The sequence below is a fragment of the Aquarana catesbeiana genome, linkage group LG01 (assembly GCF_042186555.1).
Source record: "Aquarana catesbeiana isolate 2022-GZ linkage group LG01, ASM4218655v1, whole genome shotgun sequence".
NCBI lineage: Eukaryota > Metazoa > Chordata > Amphibia > Anura > Ranidae > Aquarana > Aquarana catesbeiana.
The window spans coordinates 890,366,633-890,384,791 of NC_133324.1; the positions used below are offsets into that span (position 1 = coordinate 890,366,633).

General features: G+C 46.6%; 1 pseudogene; it reads right to left on the minus strand.

The window, feature by feature from the left end:
• Positions 1 to 4,442: 4,442 nt before the first annotated feature.
• Positions 4,443 to 5,528, minus strand: LOC141125365 (cleavage and polyadenylation specificity factor subunit 5-like; annotated as a pseudogene).
• Positions 5,529 to 18,159: the final 12,631 nt, after the last annotated feature.

Here is an 18,159-nt window from a genome sequence, read left to right on the forward strand (position 1 = left end):
GGGGGGCAATCGGTCCAGCATTATGAGCATACCTCCCAACTTTTTGAGATGGGAATGAGGGACACCTATCAGCAAAAGTATGCAGGCATAGGACACACCCCTTGCCACGCCTCCTTAAAGGGGAATTGTACAAAAAACAGGATTGGTTAAACCCAAAAGTGCTTTTTTTTAACCACTACTATTCCTTTATATTGGCTTTTGGAATTTACAAATGCAGTTGCTAGGCAGTCTTCGTAATCTGCCTCTTCCTATTCCGCGGTGTGTCCTGCTTCTCGGTGAGCGGCCCTGTTGCCTTCTGGGAACTGTGTGTGTTCCCAGAACATCACGGGGCCATTCACAGGGCGCAACGCTGCTCACGCGTGCGCAGTAGGAAACTGGCAGTGAAGCCGCAAGGCTCCACTGCCTGTTTCCCTTACTTAGGATGGCGGTGCCGGGACCCGAGAGCTGAGGGACGGGTCGGCCTCGGGCAGCTGACATCGCGGGCACCCAGGACAGGTAAGTCTACTTATTTAAAGTCAGCAGCTACAGTGTTTGTGTTTTTTGACTTAAAAAAAAAAAAAAACGCTGACCGGAATCCCGCTTTAAGTGCCTCTTTAAATAAAGAATAATATCCCTCTTATATGGTCGCCACTGGAACAGTGTTCCTATCAGAAGATATCCCCTCTTCTCCTGTACTGACGACAATGTTTGAATTTTCATTGACTTTCTGAGTAGCAAGCGGATTCTAATCATTCCTACTCTATCCAAAAATGTGTTGTGTTTCCAGTCAAACAGCTACAGTGCCTTGAAAAAGTTTTCCTACCCCTTGAAATTTTCCACATTTTGTCATGTTACAACCAAAAACGTAAATGTATTTTATTGGGATTTTATGTGATAGAACAACACAAAGTGGCACATAATTGTGAAGTAGAAGAAAAATGATTTTCAACATTTTTTTTACAAATAAATATGTGAAAAGTGTAGCGTGCATTTGTATTTAGCCCCCTTTACTCTGATAGCCATAACTAAAATCGAATGGACTCAGTTGCCTTCAGAGGAATGCCGCCTCACCTGTACTAATTTACCAGTGAAGCCAGAGGTTACATGATTGTTTGGGGAAATGAATGATACAGAACTACGAGGGGTTTCTTACGGCAGAACTGTTGAGGTTTGTGTGGAGCCATGACTCACTATTTCTATTTCACAAGCAGGGATATAAATAAACTGTAGAAATCATATATATTTTCATACATAAACACATTTTACCTTCATGTGTTTTTTTTGTCATCTGTTACTGGCAAACCTTTTCATTGCCTATTTACATCCCATAGAAACTGTACATAATATATTACTATTTCATCATGGAATCCAGAGTCAATAAAAATAGGAATTACAGGAAATTTTGAGTGCTGGATACCTTTCTTACAAGAAATTGTATTTTGTCACTGTTAAGGTGTTGTTTTTGGCAGGGTAAAGCCTGTATCCTGGATTTATGGCCTAACTTGTTTCATATTAACAATGACACATGAAGAGTTCCTTTAGAGATTTATAGCTATTGTGGCAGTTTGAGATTAGGCACAGCATACATTCACTTACATACAATTCTTTCAAGTAGATTGAGAAATTAGCCCAACGTATGTGTGTGACACACAGAATGCAGCGGTCAGGAGTGCGTAACACACAGAGTGCAGGAGGTGGGAGAGTGTAATGCATAGAGTCCAGGGGTCAGCAATGCGTAACACACAGAGTGGAGGGGTCAGGAGTGTGTAACACACAGAGTGCAGGGGTCAGGAGTGTGTAACACACAGAGTGCAGGGGCGTGTAACACACAGTGCAGGGATCAGCAATACATAACACATAGAGTGCAGGGGTCAGGAGTGTGCAACACACAGAGTGCAGGAGGTGGGAGAGTGTAATGCATAGAGTCCAGGGGTCAGTAATGCATAACACACAGAGTGCAGGGGTCAGGCATGAGTAGCGCACAGAGTGCAACAGTCAGGAGTGTGTAACACACAGAGTGCAGGGGTCAGGAATGTGTAACACACAGTGCAGAGATCAGCAATTCGTAACACACAGAGTGCAGGGGTCAGGAATGTGTAACACACAGAGTGCGGGGGTCAGGAATGTGTAACACACAGTGCAGAGGTCAGCAATTCGTAACACACAGTGCAGGGATCAGCAATGCGTAACACACAGAGTGCAGGGGTCAGGCATGAGTAGCGCACAGAGTGCAACAGTCAGGAGTGTGTAACACACAGAGTGCAGGGGTCAGGAATGTGTAACACACAGTGCAGAGATCAGCAATTTGTAACACACAGAGTGCAGGGGTCAGGAATGTGTAACACACAGAGTGCAGGGGTCAGGAATGTGTAACACACAGTGCAGAGATCAGCAATTCGTAACACACAGTGCAGGGATCAGCAATGCGTAACACACAGACTGCAGGGGTCAGGCATGAGCAACACACAGAGTGCAGAGGTCAGGAGTGTGTAACACACAGAGTGCAGGGGTCAGGTGCCATGACTTAAGCTGGTTCCATGACTGCTGTCCCAGGTTTCCCATCTTAGGGTGTCTCCTTTATCTTGTAGGATCTATGCAGCCACACTTGCATGCAGGGGACTAGAGTTGTGTCTCCCTACACCGAATGCATGGACAGAAACACACAACCCCCTAAGCCTAGGATGGCAAGGTACTCCCCTGCTCCTCCCTCCTCCAAGCTAACAAGCTGACTGCAGACTGCTCTGTTACCTCTTTCCTGTGAAGACCGGAAGCTCAGGGAAGCAGCACTGCGAGAGCAGGAACCAGCAGCATTAAAATTTGTAAACTGTAATTGCTGGATGAGGATTTTAGCAAATCGTTTATTTGGGAATGTTCATTTTTTGCACTCAATATGGTTGATTTACTAAAACTGGAGAGTGCAAAATCTGGTGCAGCTCTGCATAGAAACCAATCAGGTTCCAGGTTTTTTTGTCAAAGCTTAATTGAAGAAGCTGAAGTTAGCAGGGAATTGGCTACCATGAACAGCTGCATCAGATTTTGCACTCTCTAGTTTAAGTAAATCAACCCCACTGTGTTAAACTAAAAAACGCTGAAGGTTTAATACTACTTTATAGTGGTTGTAAAGCCTTAAGGTTTTCCACCTTCATGCAATCTATGCATGAAGGTGAAAAACCTTCTGTGCTACAGCTGCCCCCCAGACCCCTGCTTTTCCTTACCTGAGCCCGATCTGATCCAGCAATGTGCACGAGGGCAGCGGCTCCTGCCGCTGTTGCTCTACTCATTGGACAGATTGATAGCAGCGGGAGCCACTGGCTCCCGCTGCTGCCAATCAAAAGCTATGGTGCGGGAGCAGGGGGCAGGGCTGAGTACAGCTGTCTGTGTCAATGGACGTGTCAATGGATGCAGCAGTAGGACTTGGGAGCAAGCATGCACGAGTGCCCCCATGGAAAGCTGCTTTCTGTGGGGGCACCCGATGATAAGGAGGAGCGCCTGCGGGGGACCCCAGAAGAACAGCAAATCCATTGCACAGAGCAGGTAAGTATAGACATGTTTGTTATTTTTATTTATTTTTTAAATTGAAGGTTTACAATCACAGTTTCCGGAGGTTCCGTTTTTCTAATATTGTAGATGAGTCTGGCTCCGTAAACAATGAATTATAATTTCATTAGCTGTGTTTTGTTCGTGGAATTCTTGAAATCACATGACTGTTTTTATCTCATGTGTTTACTGCTGTTTAAAGTGAAAGTAGATAAACTGTGTGAACACGTGAGGATGAATTACCTTACAGTAACTCAGGATGTAGTATAGTAACATTTAAGGAAACAGTGGGTGTGTGAAGACATTTGTAAGACCATATTGTGTACTTAATAAACTTTGTGTGTATTCCCTGCCAAGTGCGATGATGAAATCCTTCCCCGTCATTTATGCGCTCACAGGAAAGGAAAGGGGCTGGTTCCTTAAAAATGTACTGTTTTACCATAGTGGGGCTGTTACTTAAGCTATCCAAAGTAATGTATTATGCAAGTTTGGGTACACAGTAATTGTGTTATGTGTCTGCAGATATAATGGGCTTTTAAAACATTGTGAGATCAGGATGATTAAAGCAGTAGGTGCATTTACATTGAGTTTTTACATTGAGAATTTTAGGGCAAGGCAGCCCACTTTTATTCAATAAACGGAAAGTTCACTTGTACATCAGTTGCCCACGCAGGGGTTTCTTCCACATAAAATGCATAAACGAAAATACCATACCACCTGGCTCGCTTGTTGGCAGCACTGCTGCTCCTATTACCAGTCCCTTTGACTGTGTTGCCCAGCACTCCTAGAATATTTGGCTCTCTAGCCTTCAGTTACAGTGCCTTGCCGCACGGCCTACCTCTGGCCTAAGGACTAGTGTTCTCTTGACACCCCTGATAGGAGCCGACCTGACTCCTAAAGCCGTTCTCACAGAGACAGCTTCACCCAGATGATGTTGTCCAGACTTCATTCTTGCTTAGTTGTAAATGAAGTTGAACCTACTGAGAAGCTGTAGAAGGCTAGAAATGATGGGGCCATAGCCTGGTGCATTGTCATACAATTCAAATAAAGGGGCGGCAACAAGTTTGTCGTTTTTCAGGACTGCAAACAGTGCTTTCTCCTGCAGCTGCACCAAAAATAACTTCTTGTGTTCTTTGGCTTTTGTAATGAGTGCTGGAATATATGGATACTGTGGGGGCTCAAAAGTAGGACTCCACCAATGGTCAATGCAGTCTTCTATTACCCAGTCATGCTGCACCCTGTCCTGCCTGCCAAGAATTTCTGTCATAAGTCATTTCAACCCTTCCACTTCATCTTTCCCTGGATTCAGTTCACCTCTCAGCAGCTTAAAAAATGTGATTCCCAGTTGTAGTAGGAGGACATGGGGTAGTCAATGTTTATGAATGATCAGAACCCTTTCCACAGTGCACCTTATTTCAGTCTTATCAAACTCTTCCCCCATCTGCTGGAACCAGGCCGTTGTTCTGCCGAGAAAGTTCCCCCTGGCGGATAAGGACTCCCCTGTACTGCGCTTGAGCAGTACGAGACGCCGAAAATAGCTGAAGCTGAACAGCTGAGAGTCAACTGTACACGGCGCCTGTAACAGGGCCCCTCGTGGGCTCGCTTCGCTCGCCACGCTTCGCTCAGCTTAGTTTTATTCAAACTCTATGTGCACTTGGATGGTGGGGCTTGAACCTGGACTTAGTGCTCAGGCGCCGTGTAGAGCTAATGATCAGCTGTTCAACTTCGGAGTCTTTCGGTGGCTCCGTAGTCGTTCGTACAGTGCAAGCGCAGCGCATGCGCAGTACAGGGGGTCCTTATCCGCCAGGGGAACTTTCTCGGCAAGACACCAGCACAGAGCTGTCCTTCTCATATAAAGACTACTTTGTACCAAATGTGTAATTTGTAAGAGGATATAGGTTAATAGTTCACTCCAGGGTGAGTGGCTTGGTCTGAGGCAGTTACTTGTTCCCAAACTGGTTCACCCCTCTGGACCAGCTTGTCTGCTAGCGGTTTGGGGTAATCACCGACATGCTGGTCAGCGAGGAGAACTGCTGCTGCCTGGGCCCCAGTGCCGCCTCTTTGAGTTTCGAGCACTCACAGATCCGCGATGGGAGTAATTTTTAAGACGTTTGTAAAACGCACAACTATGGAGTGTTGATTTGTTAAAGTGACCCTGTTAGCACTTGTATAGAATTACATATTAGCAAAAATGAAGAGTTACCATACTTTCCGGTTGCCTGTTTGATGAAATGCCACTTTCCTCATTGCTCACTAGCTACCAGAGATGTGAAATACCTGCTCCCTAGCCACACACTGTAATTTTTGCCAGTGGCTCGTATGTCTGTCCAGGACGGTTTGTTGGCTGGGGACACAAAGGAGGTCAGAGATGTTACTTCCAGTCGCTGCTCTTCTTCTGCAGCAGGTATTCAGTCTACAACTCATTCTGTAGATTGTCCTCTTTATCTCATGTAGCCATACTAGTGGCCCTTGTCTTGATATTTCTCTCCAGCTCCTCCCTCCCATTCCCTTGCATAAATATTGTAACTTGATGTTTTAGTTATTTTCTCATTTATCTTTAAATTTATATATATAATTTCACTTGATAAAGAATATGTTTTTGTATCTCTTTAGGTATGCTTATTGCTTCCTCTCTACCTATGCAATTATCATCCATGCTCACACCCTGGGTCATGTATGGAATTTGCATTTCCCCTTGCTGTGGGCTTGGTAGTTTCCTTCCATGAGGTTACTACCTGTGAAGTCAGCTGATGATGGAGTGTTTTTTTGCAGTCCAGAAGTACATGTTGTTTCCACAATCGACAATATCTCACAAAAGTGAGTACACCCCTCATATTTTTGTAAATATTTTATTATACTCAACACACAGCCATTAATGTCTAAACCGCTGGCAACAAAAGTGAGTACACCCCTAAGTGAAATAATGTCCAAATTGAGCCCAATTAGCCATTTTCCCTCCCTGATGTCATGTGACTCATTAGTGTTACAGGGTCTCAGGTATGAATGGGGAGCAGGTGTGTTAAATTTGGTGTAACAGACCTCGCCATTGTCTACCAAAGAGGTTGAGTGCACATGCTTAGCGTTATGTACAGAGGTTGTCTTTGGAATCCAACATTGCTGCAGAGGTTGAAGGGGTGGGGGGGTCAGCCTGTCAGTGCTCAGACCATATGCCACACACTGCATCAAATTGGTCTGCATGGCTGTTGTCCCAGAAAGAAGCCTCTTCTAAAGATGATGCACAAGAAAGCCCACAAACAGTTTGCTGAAGAGAAGAAGACTAAGGACATGGATTACTGGAGCCATGTTCTGTGGTCTGATGAGATCAAAATAAACTTATTTGGTTCAGATGGTGTCAAGCGTGTGTGTGTGGCAGGAACCAGGTGAGGGAGTACAAAGACAAGTGTGTCTTGCCTACAGTCAAGCATGGTGGTGGGAGTGTCATGGTCTGGGGCTGCATGAGTGCTGCCGGCACTGGGGAGCTACAGTTCATTGAGGGAACCATGAATGCCAACATGTACTGTGACATACTGAAGCAGAGCATGATCCCCTACCTTCAGAGACTGGGCTGCAGGACAGTATTCCGGCATTATACCGACCCCAAACACACCTCCAAGACGACCACGGCCTAAAGGTGATGGACTGGTCAAGCATGTCCCCAGACCTAACCCCTATTGAGCATCTGTGGGGCATCCTCAAATGGAAGGTGGAGGAGCGCAAGGTTTCTAACATCCACCAGCTCCGTGATGTCGTCACAGAGGAGTGGAAGAGGATTCCAGTGGCAACCTGTGAAGCTCTGGTGAACTCCATGACCAAGAGGATTAAGGCAGTGCTGGAGAATAATGGTGGCCACACAAAATATTGACACTTTGGGCCCAATTTGGAAATTTTCACTTAGGGGTGTACTCACTTTTGTTGCGAGCGGTTTAGACATTAATGGCTGTGTGTTGAGTTATTTTGAGGGGACAGCAAATTTACACTGTTATACAAGTTGTCCATTCACTACTTTACATTGTAGCAGTGTCATTTTTTCAGTGTTGTCTACTGATGCGTTTCGTCACGTGACCATTTGTGTGTCTCTCGGTAGATCCCAGCATCTATCCATCCAGGAATGCTCATCCTTAAAGAGAAGTTCCCATTTAAAAAAAAAAATAAAAGTCAGCAGCTACAAATACTGCAGCTGCTGACTTTTAATAATCGGACACTTACCTGTCCCAGGGTCCAGCGATGCGGGGGTTAGAAGCCCCGCTCGTCTCCCCCTTCGTTCAGTGGCGCCGGCATTGCAACTGTGGGCACCCGGCTGTGGCTTCACAGCCGGGCACCCACTGTGCATGCGCGAGCGGCGCCGTGCGCCATGATTGGCCGCTCAGTCATCTGGGACCTGTAATGTGTCCCAGATGATTGACAAGAGGGAGGGGGCAGAGCTGAGCCCTTCCTGTGCCGAGGGGAAGTGATGTCATTAGCCCAGGCACTGGAGGCAGCCTACGAGGGACCCCCTAGCAACAGCCATTTAGAGGTGAGTTTAAAAAAAAAAAATTCCAAATTTTTTTTTTTAATTTATTTTTTTTTAGGCACATTCATGCATTTTTTTTTTTTGGGTGGAACACCACTTTAAGGGGACTTTCTTCTTATGATTTCTGCGACATGCCTTTCATCTGGTGCAGTGGATGTTACTAGCCATACTTGTGAGTAGGGATGAGCTGAACACCCCCCGGTTCGGTTCGCACCAGAACCTGCGAACGGACCGAAAGTTCGCACGAACGTTAGAACCCCATTGACGTCTATGGGACTCGAACGTTCAAAATCAAAAGTGCTCATTTTAAAGGCTAATTTGCATGGTATTGTCCTAAAAAGGTTTTGGGGACCAGGGTCCTACCCCAGGGGACATGTATCAATGCAAAAAAAACTTTTAAAAACGGCCGTTTTTTCGGGAGCAGTGATTTTAATGATGCTTAAAGTAAAAAAAAAAAAAAGTGAAATATTCCTTTAAATATCGTACCTGGGGTGTGTCTATAGTAGGCCTGTAAAGTGGCTCGTGTTTCCCGTGTTTAGAACAGTCCCTGCACCAAATGTCATTTTTAAAGGAAAAAATCTCATTTAAAACTGCTTGCGGGTTTAATGTCATGTCAGGTCATGGCAATATGGATGAAAATCAGTGAGACAAACGGCATGGGTACCCCCCAGTCCATTACCAGGCCCTTTGGGTCTTGTATGGATATTAAGGGGAACCCCGCACCCAAATTAAAATAAGGAAAGGCCCTATATACTCTGAACAGCAGTATACAGGCGGTGCAAACAAGACAGGGACTGTATGTTTGTTGTTAAGTAGAATCTCTTTGTAATTTTGAACGGGTAAATTTTTAAAGCGTTTAGCTCCAGCCAAAAAATCTTTTTTAAGCTTTTTGGAAAACATAGGGAAGGGTTATCACCCCTGTGACATTTGTTTTGCTGTCTTTCCTCCTCTTCAGAAGATTTCACCTCACTTTTTGTCCCAATGAAAAATGTTTTTTGAAAATTTGGGTTTTTTGTGGAACAAGGATTGGAAAGCATCAGTGGAAAGGAGAAATTGTTTTCCCATATTAACTCTTACAGGAGAGAATTTCCCTTCCTAGGGGTAGATTTCATCTCACTTCCTGTTGTCTCCTTCCGTTTGCAAGTAGGAGTCGTTTGTAAGTTAGATGTTTGAAAGTAGGGTCCTGCCCTATATACTCAGCAGAAATTTGGGCCTTAGGTGTTGCTGTGGCCACAACACTGTAAGCCCTCACAGGGCCCTGCTGTGAAATATTAGATCAAGAATTGTAATTACATGCCCCTGTTGAACAGGAGCTGAAAAATTAGGCCTTAGGCACTGGTGCTGGTGCCACAACACTGCAACCCCTTACAGACACTCTAGTTGGAACGCAGGAACGAGCCCTGCTGCAAAGTATTGCATCAAAAATTGTAATTACACGCCCCTGTTAGACAGGGGCAGAAAAATTGGGCCTTAGGCACTGGTGCTGGTGCCACAACACTGCAACCCCTCACAGACACTCTAGTTGGAACGCAGGAACGAGCCCTGCTGCAAAGTATTGCATCAAAAATTGTAATTACACGCCCCTGTTAGACAGGGGCAGAAAAATTGGGCCTTAGGCACTGGTGCTGGTGCCACAACACTGCAACCCCTCACAGACACTCTAGTTGGAACGCAGGAACGAGCCCTGCTGCAAAGTATTGCATCAAAAATTGTAATTACACGCCCCTGTTAGACAGGGGCAGAAAAATTGGGCCTTAGGCACTGGTGCTGGTGCCACAACACTGCAACCCCTCACAGACACTCTAGTTGGAATGCAGGAACGAGCCCTGCTGCAAAGTATTACATCAAAAATTGTAATTAACACGCCCCTGTTAAACAGGGGCTGAAAAATTGTGCCTTAGGCACTGGTGGTGGCGCCCAGAACCAAAAATGTTCTTACAAGCTATCAGCGTGATGATTGAGGAGGAAGAGGATAATTACTCAGGGATAGTCACTCAGCATCAGCATAGGCAGTCTTTGAAGGGATCTGAGATTTAAAAAAAAATTATTCGGTTACATCAGCATCAGGTGCTTGGTAGCTGGTGGTGATCCAAGACTCATTCATTTTTATGAAGGTCAGCCGATCGACCGAGTCGGTGGACAGACGCACCCTGTGATCGGTTACCACGCCTCCAGCAGCACTGAATGTGCGTTCCGAAAGAACGCTGGATGCAGGACAGGCCAGTAGCTCAATTGCATACTGTGCAAGCTCTGGCCAGTGATCCATCCTCAAGACCCAGTAACCCAGAGGATTTTCGGTGGGAAAGGTGTCCAAGTCTGATCTTGCCCCTAGGTATTCCTGCACCATGTAAAACAGACGCTGGCGATGGTTGCTGGAACCGATCATACCTTGGGGCTGCGGACCAAAAAATTGTCTGAACGCATCGGTCAGACGGCCACCTTCTCCACCGCTCCTTCTTTGACTGACCGAAGCCTCAGCAACACGTTGTCCAGAAACAGGAGTTTGTAACCTCCCAGTCTCTGGGAACGCATTGCACAGACCTTTCTGCAAGGCCTCCCGAAGATGTTTTATCCTCTGCTCCCTCTGCGATGGCAAGATAAGGTCCGCAACCTTACCCTTGTAACGTGGATCAAGGAGGGTTGCCAGCCAGTATTGGTCCTTCTCCTTGATACCACGAATACGAGGATCCTTACGCAGGCTTTGCAGGATCAGGGAGGCCATGCAGCGTAGGTTTGCTGAGGCATTCGGTCCGGAGTCCTCTGGGTCACTAAGGACGACAACGTCCGCAGCCACCTCCTCCCAGCCACGTACAAGTCCATGTGTTTCTTGGGACTGATCCCTTAAAGACTGCTGCTGATGCTGAGTGCCAGGCTCCACCTCCATACTGACACAATCTTTCTCCTCCTCCTCCTCCTCCTCGTCCTCTTCCTGTGTGATCGGCGGGCACGCAGGAACACTGTCTGGATAAAGGGAGCCTTGAGAGCTAAGGAAGTCCTCCTCTTCCTGCCTCTGTTCTGCCTCAAGTGCCCTGTCCATTATTCCACGCAGCGTGTGCTCCAACATAGTTACATAGTTACATAGTAGGTGAGGTTGAAAAAAGACACAAGTCCATCAAGTCCAACCTATGTGTGTGATTATGTGTCAGTATTACATTACATATCCCTGTATATTGCGGTCATTCAGGTGATTATCTAATAGTTTCTTGAAGCTATCAATGCTCCCCGCTGAGACCACCGCCTGTGGAAGGGAATTCCACATCCTTGCCGCTCTTACAGTAAAGAACCCTCTACGTAGTTTAAGGTTAAACCTCTTTTCTTCTAATTGTAATGAGTGGCCACGAGTCTTATTAAACTCTCTTCTGCGAAAAAGTTTTATCCCTATTGTGGGGTCACCAGTACAGTATTTGTAAATTGAAATCATATCCCCTCTCAAGCGTCTCTTCTCCAGAGAGAATAAGTTCAGTGCTCGCAACCTTTCCTCATAACTAAGATCCTCCAGACCCTTTATTAGCTTTGTTGCCCTTCTTTGTACTCGCTCCATTTCCAGTACGTCCCTCCTGAGGACTGGTGCCCAGAACTGGACAGCATACTCCAGGTGCGGGCGGACCAGAGTCTTGTAGAGCGGGAGAATTATCGTTTTATCTCTGCAGTTGATCCCCCTTTTAATGCATGCCAATATTCTGTTTGCTTTATTAGCAGCAGCTTGGCATTGCATGCCATTGCTGAGCCTATCATCCACTAGGACCCCCAAGTCCTTTTCCATCCTAGATTCCCCCAGAGGTTCTCCCCCCCAGTGTATAGATTGCATTCATATTTTTGACACCCAAATGCATTATTTTACATTTTTCTACATTGAACCTCATTTGCCATGTAGTCGCCCACCCCATTAATTTGTTCAGGTCTTTTTGCAAGATTTCCACATCCTGCGGAGAAGTTATTGCCCTGCTTAGCTTAGTATCGTCTGCAAATACAGAGATGGAACTGTTTATCCCATCCTCCAGGTCGTTTATGAACAAATTAAATAGGATTGGTCCCAGCACAGAACCCTGGGGAACCCCACTACCCACCCCTGACCATTCTGAGTACTCCCCATTTATCACCACCCTCTGAACACGCCCTTGTAGCCAGTTTTCAATCCATGTACTCACCCTATGGTCCATGCCAACGCACCTTATTTTGTACAGTAAACGTTTATGGGGAACTGTGTCAAATGCTTTTGCAAAATCCAGATACACCACGTCTACGGGCCTTCCTTTATCTAGATGGCAACTCACCTCCTCATAGAAGGTTAATAGATTGGTTTGGCAAGAACGATTCTTCATGAATCCATGCTGATTACTGCTAATGATATCATTCTTATTACTAAAATCTTGTATATAGTCCCTTATCATCCCCTCCAAGAGTTTACATACTATTGATGTTAGGCTAACTGGTCTGTAATTCCCAGGGATGTTTTTTGGGCCCTTTTTAAATATTGGTGCTACATTGGCTTTTCTCCAATCAGCTGGTACCATTCCAGTCAATAGACTGTCTGTAAAAATTAGGAACAACGGTCTGGCAATCACCTGACTGAGTTCCCTAAGTACCCTCGGATGCAAGCCATCTGGTCCCGGTGATTTATTAATGTTAAGTTTCTCAAGTCTAATTTTAATTCCATCCTCTGTTAACCATGTAGGTGCTTCCTGTGTTGTGTCATGAGGATAAACACTGCAGTTTTGGTTACTGAAGCCCCCCGATTCACTCGTGAAGACTGAGGAGAAGAATAAATTCAATACCTCTGCCATCTCCCCATCCTTTGTAACCAGATGTCCTTCCTCATTCTTTATGGGGCCAATATGGTCTGTCCTCCCTTTTTTACTGTTTACATACTTAAAGAATTTCTTGGGATTTTTTTTGCTCTCCTCCGCTATGTGTCTTTCATGTTCTATCTTAGCCATCCTAATTGCACCCTTACATTTCTTATTGCATTCTTTATAAATTCTGAATGCTGTGGATGATCCCTCAACCTTGTATTTTTTGAAGGCCTTCTCCTTTGCTTTTATATGCATTTTTACATTGGAGTTAAGCCATCCAGGATGTTTGTTCGCTCTTTTAAATTTATTACCCAATGGGATAAATTGGCTAATGCCCTTATTTAATATGCTCTTAAAGCAAACCCATCTCTCCTCTGTATTCTTTGTTCCTAATATTTTATCCCAATTTATGCCTTTTAGCAAGGTTTGTAGTTTAGGGAAGTTGGCTCTTTTGAAATTCAGTGTCTTTGTGTTCCCTTCATGTCTCATATTTGTGTGATTTATACTGAAACTAATTGACCTGTGATCGCTGTTACCTAAATTGCCCCGTATTTCCACATCTGTTATCAGGTCTGTATTGTTGGTAATCAGTAGATCTAGTAATGTTTTATTTCTAGTTGGTGCGTCTACCATCTGACCCATAAAATTGTCCTGCAAGACATTAAGGAACTGGCGAGCCTTAAATGAATGCGCGGTTCCCTCCGCCCAGTCTATGTCTGGATAATTAAAATCCCCCATTATGATAACACTTCCCATCCTTGCTGCTAATCCAATTTGTGATAGGAGATCCGTCTCCACTTCCTCCCTCAGGTTAGGGGGCCTATAGCATACTCCCAGTATTATTTTCCCCTTAGCTTCATCCCTTTGGAGCTCTACCCATAAAGATTCCACCTCCTCCCTAGCCCCCTCAGTGATGTCATCTCTCACATTCACTTGTACATTATTCTTGATATATAGGCATACCCCTCCCCCTTTTTTACCCTCTCTATCCTTGCGGTATAGGGTATACCCTTGAATGTTTGCCAGCCAATCATGAGAGCTGTTGAACCAGGTCTCTGAAATTCCCACAAAATCCAAATCCTCCTTGTACAACAGTATCTCTAGTTCACCCATCTTGTCCGCCAGGCTCCTGGCATTGGTGAACATGCCACATAGTTTAGACCGGTCGCATATTGTCCTCGTATTGGGTGTTTCAAGATTGCAACTTGGACTTGCTACTATACTCACCTTGCGTTTTTGTGCTTTGGTTAACCTACCACTAATGCCCCCAATACTACCCTCTGGAATATCTTCCGTGCTGGCTATCACTGTCTCTGGACCCTCCCCCCCATCGCCTAGTTTAAAAACCCCTCTAACTTTTTGGCCATCTTCATTCCCAGCAGATCTGCACCCTCCTCATTTAGGTGCAGTCCGTCCCTTCTATAGTACCGGTTACCGACTGAGAAGTCGGCCCAGTCCTCCAGGAACCCAAACCCCTCCTTACTACACCAGCTCTTCAGCCACTTGTTTACTTCCCTAATCTCCCTCTCTGGTGTGGCTCGATGTACCGGTAGTATTCCTGAGAACACTACCTTGGAGGTCCTTTTCCTCAATTTAGCTCCTAAGTCCCTAAAATCGTTCTTTAGGACACTCCATCTGCCTCTGACTTTGTCATTGGTGCCAACGTGCACCATGACAGCCGGGTCTTCCCCAGCCCCTCCCAGTAATCTGTCCACAAGATCCGTGATGTGCCGAACCCGAGCGCCCGGTAGACAACATACTGTTCGGCGCTTCAGGTCTTGGTTACAGATTGCCCTCTCTGTCCTTCTAAGAATTGAGTCCCAGGTGGACAAGGGGGACAGTGTCACTGATGCATGCACTGTCACTGCTCACCATCCTCGTGGCCTCCTCGAATGGTGACAGGACAGTGCATGCATCCCTGATCATGGCCCACTGGCGTGGGGAAAAAAAACCAAGCTCCCCTGACCCTGTCCTGGTGCCATAGTCGCACAGGTACTCATTGATGGCCCTCTGCTGCGTGTGCAGCCGCTGCAGCATGGCCAACGTTGAGTTCCACCTGGTGGGCATGTCACAGATTAGGCGGTTCTTGGGCAGGTTAAACTCCTTTTGGAGGTCCGTCAGCCGAGCACTGGCATTATATGACCGGCGGAAATGCACACAGACTTTCCTGGCCTGCCTCAGGACATCCTGTAAGCCCGGGTACCTGCCCAAGAACCGCTGCACCACCAAGTTAAGGACGTGAGCCAAACAGGGCACATGGGTCATTTGTCCCTGTCGGAGGGCAGAGAGGAGGTTGGTGCCATTGTCGCAAACCACCATTCCTGCCTTAAGTTGGCGTGGCGTCAACCACCTCTGAACCTGCCCCTGCAGAGCTGACAGAACCTCTGCCCCAGTGTGGCTCCTGTCCCCCAAGCACACCAGCTCAAGCACCGCATGGCATCTTTTGGCCTGCGTACTTGCGTAGCCCCTTGAACGACTACGGAGCACCGCTGGTTCCGAGGAAGAGGCCATGGAGGAAGAAGAAGAGGAGGGGGTGGAGGAGAGAGGTGTGTCACAATCAGCATTTTGGAGGCGTGGTGGCGGAACAACCTCCAACACTACTGCACCTTGTCCTGCATCCTTCCCAGCTGCCAGCAGAGTCACCCAATGTGCCGTGAAACTTAGGTAACGTCCCTGTCCATGCCTGCTGGACCATGAGTCAGCGGTAATATGCACCTTACCGCTGACCGCCCTGTCCAGCGAGGCATGGACATTGCCTTCCACATGCCGGTAGGGAGCCGGAATCGCCTTCCGTGAGAAAAAGTGGCGTTTGGGTACCTGCCACTGAGGAACTGCACATTCCACAAACTCACGGAAGGGGGCATAGTCTACCAACTGAAAAGGCAGCAGTTGAAGTGCTAGCAATTTTGCCAAGCTAGCATTCAACCGCTGGGCATGTGGATGGCTGGGAGCAAACTTCTTTCGGCGGTGCAGCAGCTGGGGCAGGGAAATTTGCCTGGTACAATTTGACGTCGGTGTACCAAAAGCAGATTGCCCACAAGTACTTGGCTGTGACACACCTAATTCTACACCTTCATTCCTCTCACTGCAGGTCTCAGAGAGGACTGGAGGTCTAGTGGGGTTGGAAATCTCAGCTGATGAGGAGCAAGGAGAGATCCTCTTTGTTCTTTGGTGTGGGTCTTTTAGATACGCTTGCCAACGAACTGCATGGCAGGTCAACATATGTCTGGTCAAGCATGTGGTACCCAAGCGGGAGATGTTTTGGCCACGTGAGATACGCTTGAGACATATGTTGCAAATAGCAGCGGTGCGATCTGATGCACTCGTCTCAAAAAAGGCCCACACCAAAGAACTTTTTGAATAACGCGCAGAGACTGCAGCGCCCTGCACATGTGGAGCTTTGGGGTGTGATGCAGTCAATGTGCTGCCCTTAGGCTGGCCCCTGGAGGGCATCCTGCCTCGTTGGTGATGTGCCGCCTCCTCCTCCTCCTCCTCTCTCCTATCAGGCACCCACGTTGAGTCAGTGACCTCATCATCCCCTCCCTCCTCATCACTGGAGCAAACCTGGCAGTATGCTGCAGCAGGGGGAGCATGACTGCCAGATTGCTGTCCTTCTTGGGCACCCCCTCTGTCCGTGCTCATGTTACTGCCTTCATCGAGCTCAGTATCATCATCAGAGCCTTCCAAACGCTGGGCATCCTCCTGGAGCATGTACCCAACACTGTGGTCAAACAGTTCGAGGGAATCCTCATGAGGACATGGTGGAGCTAGGGAAGGAGTCACTGATGACATTGAGCTGAGGGAAGAGGCCGCTGCTTTGCCAGACAAAGCACCCTGAGCATGGGTGAGAGAGGATGAGGAGGATGAGGACGGCTTGGTCATCCACTCGACCAAGTCTTCCGCATGTTGCGGCTCAACACGGCCAGCTGCCGAAAAAAAGGCCCAGCGTGTCCCATGGCCACGTGCTGATGAGGATGCACCGTCTCCACGACCAGCACTAGACACAGAGCCTGCTTGCCCTCTCTTATTGGCTTGTGACTGTCTGCCTCTCCTTCTTGGCCTTCCAGACATACTAATGGCCTGTAGCTGCACTAAGCTGGGATAGAACACCAGTAATTTTCTTCAGGTAGCTTTATATACTGTAACCAGACAAGCCTGCCTGTCAGTAGGAAGATAACAGGAATGGATCTAGCTGAACACTGTGAGCAGGACGCACTGTACTAAATGTAAATAGTCTAGCTGCCTGACCGTGGTACTAATAGGATCAAATAGAACACCAGTAATTTTCTTCAGGTAGCTTTATATACTGTAACCAGACAAGCCTGCCTGTCAGTAGGAAGATAACAGGAACGGATCTAGCTGAACACTGTGAGCAGGACGCACTGTACTAAATGTAAATAGTCTAGCTGCCTGACCGTGGTACTAATAGGATCAAATAGAACACCAGTAATTTTCTTCAGGTAGCTTTATATACTGTAACCAGACAAGCCTGCCTGTCAGTAGGAAGATAACAGGAACGGATCTAGCTGAACACTGTGAGCAGGACGCACTGTACTAAATGTAAATAGTCTAGCTGCCTGACCGTGGTACTAATAGGATCAAATAGAACACCAGTAATTTTCTTCAGGTAGCTTTATATACTGTAACCAGACAAGCCTGCCTGTCAGTAGGAAGATAACAGGAACGGATCTAGCTGAACACTGTGAGCAGGACGCACTGTACTAAATGTAAATAGTCTAGCTGCCTGACCGTGGTACTAATAGGATCAAATAGAACACCAGTAATTTTCTTCAGGTAGCTTTATATACTGTAACCAGACAAGCCTGCCTGTCAGTAGGAAGATAACAGGAACGGATCTAGCTGAACACTGTGAGCAGGACACACTGTACTAAATGTAAATAGTCTAGCTGCCTGACCGTGGTACTAATAGGATCAAATAGAACACCAGTAATTTTCTTCAGGTAGCTTTATATACTGTAACCAGACAAGCCTGCCTGTCAGTAGGAAGATAACAGGAACGGATCTAGCTTAACACTGTGAGCAGGACGCACTGTACTAAATGTAAATAGTCTAGCTGCCTGACCGTGGTACTAATAGGATCAAATAGAACACCAGTAATTTTCTTCAGGTAGCTTTATATACTGTAACCAGACAAGCCTGCCTGTCAGTAGGAAGATAACAGGAACGGATCTAGCTGAACACTGTGAGCAGGACGCACTGTACTAAATGTAAATAGTCTAGCTGCCTGACCGTGGTACTAATAGGATCAAATAGAACACCAGTAATTTTCTTCAGGTAGCTTTATATACTGTAACCAGACAAGCCTGCCTGTCAGTAGGA